The sequence below is a fragment of the Rutilus rutilus genome (assembly GCF_951802725.1).
Source record: "Rutilus rutilus genome assembly, chromosome: 10".
Lineage (NCBI taxonomy): Eukaryota > Metazoa > Chordata > Actinopteri > Cypriniformes > Leuciscidae > Rutilus > Rutilus rutilus.
The window spans coordinates 41020214-41030898 of NC_140215.1; positions in this window are offsets into that span (position 1 = coordinate 41020214).

A 10685-nucleotide genomic window follows, 5' to 3' on the forward strand; every position below is an offset into this window, starting at 1 on the left:
AAATATAGGTAAATCAGATTAATCTGGTTTATTTATATATATATATTATTTATTTATTTATTTTTCTTATATATATATATGTTTGCATTATAAAAAAAACATTTGTGTGTGTGTGTGTGCGTGTTCAAGTAAGCAGATATGAGCAGATTCTGTGCAATACACTGTATTCAATACATCATGATGATCAACATAATAAGTAACACGCTGAATTAATTTCAAACCCTGTTTACAGGATATTTTTAATTACAGCTCAAAAGAACAGCTACTCCACTAACAGCCACTGCTAAAATGATGCTTTGATGGTGTGCAGGACCTCAAGCTGGACTTTGACTGAGCCGGGACTCTGTGGATGTCTTGATAAGGATGATGAAGCACATGGCACCACATAACCGTGCTGATAACTGTGTAATGCTAGCACATCCCGAGTGGAGTCCCGGTGTGGTGAACAAATGAGTCCGACTGAAGAGGTGAGTCCGAGCTTAGGACCCCCATTAGTATGCCAGTAGCATGCCTGATCTAAATCTGTTCTCGCGAGGTAAGATTAAATAAAATTGTATATTGTATATGTAAATTACAGCTAGTATTTAAAATCTCAAGTTGCGTCAATAGCAGAGGAGAAAGACCGCGAAATTCAAAAATACTTCTGTTATTGTGTCACGAAATGTAGTTTTAAGAGTTTTTCAGTCGACAATGTAGTTGTTTCAATCTCAAATATGTTGTTTGTTTATACAGATAGCGCCTATTTAAAAATTTGATCTGACGTTTTCATAGTTGTGAGATCCAGGCGATCACCGGGCGCTCAGCACTCATGTACCCCGCCTGGAACAGCCAAGGAACAGCCAAGGAACAGCCAAGGGGGCAATGTTTCAGAAAACACTGAAGCTTCCCCGGGCGCCGCCATTGATTAGCAGACCATCACCTGCTGTTAGCATCCCATTGACTCCCATTCATTTTGGCGTCACTTTGACAGCGAATAACTTTACATCTGAGGCGTTTAAAGACTCCATTTGTCCATTATTTATTTCTAAAGAAACACGAAAATGTATAAAAGGCTCCATTACCTTGTATCTTATGTTATGGCCCAGTAGAAGCAGTTTTTGTAAAAATAGGCTAACGATTGCGTCATAACCACACGACTCTCTGTCGCACAGTAGAGAGATTACCGTATGGACAGGAGGAGAAGCTCGCGGGCAATCGGGGGGACGTAGAGGCAAAATGACAAAATAATTAATCAGAATACTTAGCAAAAGTTTCTCCTGCTACAGCTCATGGACAGCTCCTACTCACACTCTCCGTCTCTGCAAGTTTCGGAAGGGAATGATTCAGATTTCTCTTGGCACAGCTACTAGAAGACAGACGGGTTGCTCACGTCACATCTACGTCGTCAAGCTCAGTGTGAGTCTGCGCAGTATGCTCAGCCATCAGGTGCTTCTAATTGACTTCACTTTTCTCCGTTGAATCCAATGGGCTCGCTGTGTCCATTTCTTTTACTGTCTATGGGAACAGCCTTACCTCGGCTAGTCGTTCTGACGTTTGCCGCTGGCTCTGATGTCTCTAGTCTAGTGGTTAAACATGAGATATAATTCGTCATCTCATTAATCTATAATTTGTTCCCTGGCAAATCGTTTTGGCTGAGGGCAAAGTTTAGTTTCATAACTTTATATAAATTATTTAGGCTATTTATCTTTAACGTTGCCGACTTATGTTTGACTGAATCGTTTGACTTACTCTATTTCTTGACTTGTATATGTCACGGTTGATAATTCATTGTTTCCTCTGTGTCGCGTGTCACTGTTTGTTTACATGTCTGTGAGTTTGCGTGAGTGGGCGTTGTCCCGCTCGCGTGTTTGTTCAGTGCTCCAGCTGTCTGCAATCATCTCATTTCCCCTCCTCAGCTGTTTCCCATTACCATTCTCTACATATACTCACTCATCTCTCCATTCCAGTGTCCATCCGTTGCTTGCAGTCCCTCGTGTTGTTCGTGCCGTCTTCCGGGTTGTTGTCGTCTTCTGCTGTGGATGTTTTCCTGTTGTTTCACCGCACCCGAGCACCGATCACCGAGCACTGAGCACCGAGCACCTGACCATCGAAGTCCCTGTGTGACCGAGCCTGAGCGTCATCCCCCTGAGTATTCCGTCAGCCCTGTGGCCAGAGAAGCGTCTTCGCGAGTTCAACCTGAGAAGGATCTTCCTCATTGACTTTGAGTGATATTCATTGTATTGAGTGTTGAGTCCTAATAAACACTTGTTCACCTGCTATTGCTTCCAGTGATTTGTCATGACAGAACGGATGGACCAAGAAACGGGAGCAGCGGGTGATTCATCTGCTTCATTGGAGGAATTCATTCGCGGGTGCATCGGCCGGATGGATGCACAGGATCGCAACCAGGGGGAGACTGGACGTGCGATTCAGGCTCTTGTCACACAGGTGTCCGAGCTCACCCAGCGATTCCATCAGCTGCAACCTCCCACTGCGCCAGCACCTCTGGAAGCACTTGCAGTTCCCCCTACACCAGCTGTGCCTCTCTCCCAGTCTGAGCCTCGATTGCCCACTCCTGAGCTGTACTCCGGTGAGCCTAACCTTTGTCGTTCGTTTCTAACACGTTGCAGTATGCATTTCTCATTGCAGCCCAGAACCTTTGAGAGAGAGGAGGCTAAGGTAGCATTCGTGCTCACGCTGCTGACTGGGAGAGCGGCGCTTTGGGGAACTGCAGTGTGGGAGAACCAACACCAGTGCTGCTCCTCGTTCCAGGCACTCGCGGCGGAGATGAAACGTGTCTTCGATCGAGCCGTCGCGGGAAGGGAAGCTGCCAGGGTCTTGGCGGATCTACGCCAAGGAGATCGTTCCGTGTCGGATTATTCCATCGAGTTTAAGACCCTGGCGGCCGAGTGTCGCTGGAACGAGGAGGCGCAGTGGGATCATTTCCTGCATGGGCTGGCCGAACGTGTCCAGAGAGAGATCTACGCCCTGGATCTCCCATCCTCCCTCAACGAGCTCATGGATCTGGCCTTGAGAGTGGATGCCCGACTGTCTCGGATTGGTCAGAGGACGTCACCCAATCTGGTTCGCGGCGGGATGGAGAACCAGCGGTCCAGTGGTCTGGACGCGTTCGGTCCCCACGATCCCGAGCCCATGCAGGTGGGGCGAGCTCGGCTTTCCCGGGAGGAGAGAGAAAGGCGGAGATCCCAGGGCCTTTGTCTGTACTGTGGTGGCGCCGGACATTTTGCTCATAGTTGTCCGGTAAAAGGCCCAGCCCGATAGTAAGTATGAGGCTACTATCGGGTGGGATCTCCGCAGGAAAGACCTCATCCACTTCCACCATCCTCCCGGTAAGACTGAGATGGTCTACCCAGGATCACCACTGCAGTGCACTCATAGACTCTGGAGCCGAAGGTAACTTCATGGATCACCGGTTTGCACTACAGTTACAGATTCCCCTCCGAACACTTCCCCAGAGAATTACGGTCAATGCGCTCAACGGACAAACTCTACCTGCCATCTTTCAAGCTACCGAAAAACTATCGTCCCTATGACTGTGCTATAGATATTCTGCCAGGTAAGTCTCCGCCTAAGGGCAAGATCTATTCGCTCTCAGTTCCGGAGAGGGAGGCTATGGAGAAATATATTTCTGATTCTCTGGCAACCGGGTTCATCCGCCCTTCCTCTTCTCCAGCGGGGGCGGGGTTCTTTTTTGTGGGGAAGAAAGACGGATCTCTGCGACCTTGCATTGATTACCGAGGGTTGAATAACATCACGGTAAAGAATACTTATCCTTTGCCGTTAATGTCTTCAGCCTTCGAGAGGTTGCAGGGAGCCTCACTCTTCACAAAATTGGATTTGCGTAATGCTTATCATTTGGTCCGCATCAGGGAGGGGGATGAATGGAAGACTGCTTTTAACACCCCTAGGGGGCATTTTGAATATTTGGTTATGCCTTTTGGGCTTTCCAATAGTCCCGCAGTCTTCCAGGCACTAGTCAATGATGTGTTGCGAGACATGATCGATCAATTCATATATGTTTACCTGGATGACATATTGATTTTTTCTTCGTCTCTCCAGGAACATGTGCAACATGTACGACTAGTGCTTCAAAGGTTGTTAGAGAATGGGCTTTTTGTCAAGGCGGAGAAATGCGTTTTTCATGCACAGTCGGTTCCCTTTCTGGGACACATTGTGTCGGCTGAAGGTATGCTGATGGATCCTGACAAGGTTAAGGCTGTGGTAGAGTGGCCAATCCCAGATTCCCGCAAGGCCCTGCAGCGGTTTTTGGGATTCGCCAACTTCTATCGGCGTTTTATTCGCAATTTCAGCCAACTAGCCGCACCCCTGACTGCCTTGACCTCTCCCAAAACTGCGTTCAGGTGGTCAGACGCAGCTGAGGTTGCGTTTGCCAAACTCAAGAGCCGCTTTGTTTCAGCTCCAATCTTAATTGCCCCTGATGCATCACGTCAGTTTGTGGTAGAGGTCGATGCGTCAGAGGTGGGGGTAGGTGCAGTGCTTTCACAACGCTCTCCTTCAGACGACAGAATGCATCCCTGCGCGTTTTTGTCACATCGATTATCTCCTTGCTGAACGAAATTATGACATTGGTAACCGTGAGTTGTTGGCAGTCAAGCTAGCTTTGGAGGAATGGCGTCACTGCTTGGAGGGTTCAGGGGTACCCTTTATAGTCTGGACTGACCACAAGAATTTGGAGTACATTAGAACCGCCAAGAGATTGAACTCCAGGCAGGCTCGGTGGGCACTTTTTTTCGGCCGTTTCGATTTTACTCTTTCCTATCGTCCGGGTTCCAAGAACATCAAACCCGATTCTTTGTCGCGTATTTTTGATCGTCCCGAACACGAATCTACTCCCGAGCGCATTTTTCCAGAGACTCTAATTATCTCTGCGCTCACTTGGGAGGTCGAATCGAAGGTCAAGAAGGCCTTAGAAGGGGTAACGCCTCCGATCCGGTGTCCACCTAACCGCTTATTTGTGCCGGAGGGATTACGATCAGACGTTATCCAGTGGGGTCATTGTTCCAGTCTAGCTTGCCATCCAGGGGTGAGTCGTACCATATTTCTTGTTAAGCAGCGATTCTGGTGGCCTCTTATGGCTCGTGATGTTCACAGTTTTGTTTTGGCTTGCTCTAGTTGTGCCACTGGTAAGTCGTCCAATCGACCCCCAGATGGGTTACTTCAACCGCTGTCGGTGCCTTCGAGACCCTGGTCCCACATCGCTCTAGATTTTATCACCGCCCTCCCACCCTCCCAGGGTAACACGGTAGTTTTGACCGTGGTGGACCGATTCTCGAAGGCAGCCCACTTTATTCCCTTGCCCAAATTACCTTTAGCCAAGGAGACAGCGGTGGCAGTCGTTAACCACGTCTTTCGGTTACATGGCCTCCCGACAGACGTGGTTTCTGACAGGGGACCCCAGTTTGTGTCCAGATTTTGGCGAGAGTTTTGTAGATTGCTGGGGGCGACGGTCAGTCTGTCTTCTGGGTTCCATCCCCAGAGCAATGGTCAAACTGAGAGAGCCAACCAAGATTTGGAAAGAACGTTACGATGTTTGGTCACCAGGAATCCCTCCTCCTGGAGTCAACAACTTGCTACGGTGGAGTACGCCCACAATACGTTGCCAGTGTCATCCACGGGCCTATCTCCATTTGAGTGTAGTGTAGGGTACCAACCACCTGTTTTTCCTAGTGCTGAATCCGAAGTTGCGGTCTCCTCTGCCCACGCCTTCATCCAGAGGTGTCACCGTACTTGGACGAGGGCCCGAGAGACACTCCTCCAAGTGCGGGAGCGCACCAAGGCCAAGGCCGATCGCCACCGGTCAAGGCCTCCCGTATACGTCGTCGGTTCCAAAGTGTGGCTTTCTACCAAGAACATTCCTCTCCGTTCCGTGTCGAATAAACTAGCTCCTAAATTCATTGGCCCGTTTTCTGTCACCAAGATTGTTAGTCCAGTGGCAGTCCGCCTCAATCTTCCTCCGGCGTACAGGAGGATTCACCCCGTCTTCCACGTTTCTAAAGTTAAGCCTGTGTTTTTTTCACGTATTAATCCGCCTGTCCCAGTTCCCCCACCGCCGCGACTCGTAAACGGGGAACCATCCTATTCGGTCCGTCGCATCCTGGATTCTAGGCGGAGGGGACGCGGATTTCAGTACTTGGTGGATTGGGAAGGTTACGGTCCGGAGGAGAGAAGTTGGGTTCCTGCTCGTGACATCCTGGATCACTCCCTTATCGATGATTACAATCGACAGGTAAGGAGGTCTGGGAATGCCGTGAGGCATTCCTAGGAGAGGGGGTACTGTCACGGTTGATAATTCATTGTTTCCTCTGTGTCGCGTGTCACTGTTTGTTTACATGTCTGTGAGTTTGCGTGAGTGGGCGTTGTCCCGCTCGCGTGTTTGTTCAGTGCTCCAGCTGTCTGCAATCATCTCATTTCCCCTCCTCAGCTGTTTCCCATTACCATTCTCTACATATACTCACTCATCTCTCCATTCCAGTGTCCATCCGTTGCTTGCAGTCCCTCGTGTTGTTCGTGCCGTCTTCCGGGTTGTTGTCGTCTTCTGCTGTGGATGTTTTCCTGTTGTTTCACCGCACCCGAGCACCGATCACCGAGCACTGAGCACCGAGCACCTGACCATCGAAGTCCCTGTGTGACCGAGCCTGAGCGTCATCCCCCTGAGTATTCCGTCAGCCCTGTGGCCAGAGAAGCGTCTTCGCGAGTTCAACCTGAGAAGGATCTTCCTCATTGACTTTGAGTGATATTCATTGTATTGAGTGTTGAGTCCTAATAAACACTTGTTCACCTGCTATTGCTTCCAGTGATTTGTCATGACAGAATAGCTTCTTATACCTTTTAGGCTACTTATACTTTTATAATGGCTATTATTGATCAATAAAACAGAAATTTAACAAAAAGAGACAGGGTTGTGTCATTTTATTTTATATAGCCTATGTAAAAATATTTTAATATATATAAAATATGATATCACCAACACGTCATGTATTTTTTTCATGTATGGGATTGGAAGTATTTCAGAGTATGTTGTCTTGAAAGAAATCAAGCATCACAGGCAAAGGCTCAAAAGAGACCATGCCTTTCTAAAAGATCTTTTAAAAACAGATTGTTCGTGTTTTTTGTGTTACTTTCAGGACCGGAGAACATCTGGCAATGGATGTCACGACTTCTTTTCTGTTTGTTGAGAAAAAGCTACACTACATCAGTGATCACATCTTCTTTTCATCAGTTCGGGTGCAACTGAACAAACTGTTCAGAACATGAATAAGAACATTACACTTGCAGACAAATCAGGCAACATTCTCCGCCAGAAAACCAATGTGTCCCAACTCAAACCATTCCTGCAGCGTGACAGTGATCTGGAGAAAGGCAGAACATTACAGTAGATGGTCCACTTTTTGAAGTAAATGTTTATGGCAAATTTAAAATATTACATACAGTATTCAACCCTTTTCAGTGAATATTCATGATGCCTGAAGACAGACATGGCAGGAGGTGATGAATCACGCACAGGTATGCTTTATTAGATTTTGATATTAGAGTTAAATTTGTGCATTTCTTATTTATATGTAAAAATGTACAATAAGTAACTTTGGCAAAGATTTGTGACTAATCCAAACGTGTTTACAGAAATTGTTCAGTTTTCAGTGAATCGCTTTCACATCTTGGAGCTAGTAGATGTAAGATGTCAAATAAATGGAAGTCTGTTATATATTATATAATACTGTATATGTAAGACAATTACAAAGCATTATTTTTTTCTAGGAACATGTATATGAGAATTTTGAGTGAGGAAACCGACAGAAAGCGGCCACTCATTCAGGTTTCGAGACACTGTGTCCACAGAAGAAAAGTTTCCCATGGCTGAATGACGACAATTTGATACAATTTCGAGACATATTTCTAATATCTCTAGTTAGTCCCTAGAAAACGTCCAAACAAAAAGCTGCAAAAGCGTCAAGTTTCATCCCAAAATTTCACTGTCTGCGAGTCTCTATCAAGTGTACAGTTGCACGTGACGTGTTGCAGCATGTTTGTGTGTTTTGCAGAGTTCCCTCAACCCAGTCCATGACACCTAGTCCAGCCTCCTCGCCTACCAGGTCACGACCCCACCATGCCTCGGCACATCTCAGCTGACTGCATCATCTAGGCCTTAGGATGGTCCCTCAAAGGAATTGACTGCACTTACAACATGAATTTGTGATTCCGTAATTTTATTATACTGTTCTTTAGTCAAGGCTAGACAACCAATTCATATTTATACTAAGTACCCACACAACATAGCTAGCATTCTGTCATTTATTTAAATGTCTAAACTGTTAATAAGAAAAATAGCAATATACACAAATAAACATTATTTTATGGTTCTTTTAATAATAAAAAAAGTGTACTTGTAACATATTGCGCTGATTATTACGATAAAAAATAATTACATAATTATATTTGCATTATAAATTGCTGTGAATACGGTAAGTCAGTATCAGGGCAGTATAAGCTCAGGTAAAGCTCAGCTAGCACGATCATCGGATAACGTTAGCTGTATGCTATGCTACTATCTAAGCTAACTAAAAAACACAAAAATTTCACAATCTATAGCTTCGGTTAAATACTAGTATATGAAACGTATAAGTTAAAATACATTAATGACTCCTTATAACGTACAACCGCTTCTATAATAAAGTGATTTTGTATGATTTGTAACCAGGCACTAAAGCGATTACCCATAAAATGTGCTTTGAACCAATCGGATTGCTTGGGTCCTAAGCTCGGACTCATCTCTTCAATAGGACTTACTGGCTTCACCACACCGGCTCTTTCCGGTGCCAGTATCCTCTGTTTGCAGCTGGTTCACACAGGAACCATAAAGACTGCAGCCCTGCGTCAGCAGATCATACAGTTTCCAGATGCACAAGACTTTAATGAGCTTGTCCTTCGCTTTGAAAATTTAGCCAACAGCCCCATCTTCTCCAAGTATGTGTGTGTGTGTGTGTGTGTGTGTGTGTGTGTGTGTGTGTGTGTGTGTGTGTGTGTGTGTGCAACAGATGGGTGTCATGTCCGCATCAAGACCCCGCTGGACCCGCTGGCCAGGACTACATCAACAGAAAACTCTTCCCATCCATCAGATGCAGGCAGTGGTGGGAAGGGTCGGTTCTTTAAAGTGCCCCTATTTTGCTATTTTAAAGGCTCCTAATGTTGTTTTGTTGTCTCCTACAACAGGTTTACCTGCATCACAGGTAAAAAAAATATATACATATACATAATATACATTGTACATCACCACATTTTCAATGATTCTCAAACGAATCGTCTCTCTAAATCCCTCCTTTCCATGAGCTACTCTTCTCTGATTGGCCAGACAGCTCAGTCTGTTGTGATTGGTTTACTCTGCTCTGATTGGCCAGACAGCTCAGTCTGTTGTGATTGGTCACCCGACTACAGTGCACATGTCGAAAACCAAAACTCCCATTGCCATAACTGAACTTCAGCTCCGGAGGCTTCCTACAGCTCAGAGATCGTACACAGTAAACTAAAGACAGTAAAGAACGATGGCGTTGATTTTACCATATCAATGCGAGCGTGAGTCCAATGATGAAACACGGGACGAACTAGTTATTGAACCCGAACCTCCATCGCAAGGACGACTCGAGCAGGACTCAGTGTTTCTCAGTGATACGCTAGTCGGTTTGAGGGACATTATGAGATGTTGCAACTGTAATTCCTGATGTCCATCAATGAACCCATGTGTATATTTCTAACTATTGCGGGAACGAATGCGAGAACTGTATCAATAACGGTGCATATGTTCGCCCACCACTAACATGAATGACTGATGTTACATTGTTAAACAAATCTTGCTCCATCCTTTATCTTTACTCAAAGTAGTGAGAACGACAGACAATCTGCATTAATAGACAGTTATAGGTAATCGTGGCCCACAGCTGATTAGCAGAAGTATTTCAGTAAGACAGTGATAACGTGAGTTAGCCGGTTAGCAGGAGACCTACACGATGTAAAACACAAAACTGCGTATGTTCAGTGGTGGAAAGAGTAAAAAAATGTTTTACTCAATTACAAGTATTGTTACATTGCTGAAATAATACTCAATTACAAGTAAAAGTACTGGTGTCAAAAAAGTACTTAAGTAAAAGTACAAATTACTCTTCTCAAAAACTACTCAGGGCCCTATTTTAACCCCTTCCCAGTCACCCCCAATTTTGGCAAGTGCTGCATACATGAAATGCCCAAAATAAAAAGGTTACTGCTCATAAGTAATTCTGAATAGAAACATAACACACATACATTTAGAAAGCCAACACTTGAGAGTTTATAGTTCAAGACTCAAAATTAACCAGACTGTTATTAATATTGAGATATATAAGCTCAAACATATTTTGAACTAAAATAATCTGGGATCACCAGTGATCCCTGAACGATCTGAAACGCAAGTAACTTTGTGGGCGGGTCTTGGCGCTGTTGCTATTTTCCCAGCGGGATAAATGACTCTTGCGCCTGGCGCAAATCTAAAATGGGTTGGTCTGAAGTAGCTTCATTATTCATAGGTGTGGTTTGGGCGTAACGTGAAACAAACCAATCAGAGCGACATCTCACATTCCCTTTAAGAGCAGGCGCGCTTGTTCTAAAGCGGATTCCTATTATAACGGCGGATTTTCCAG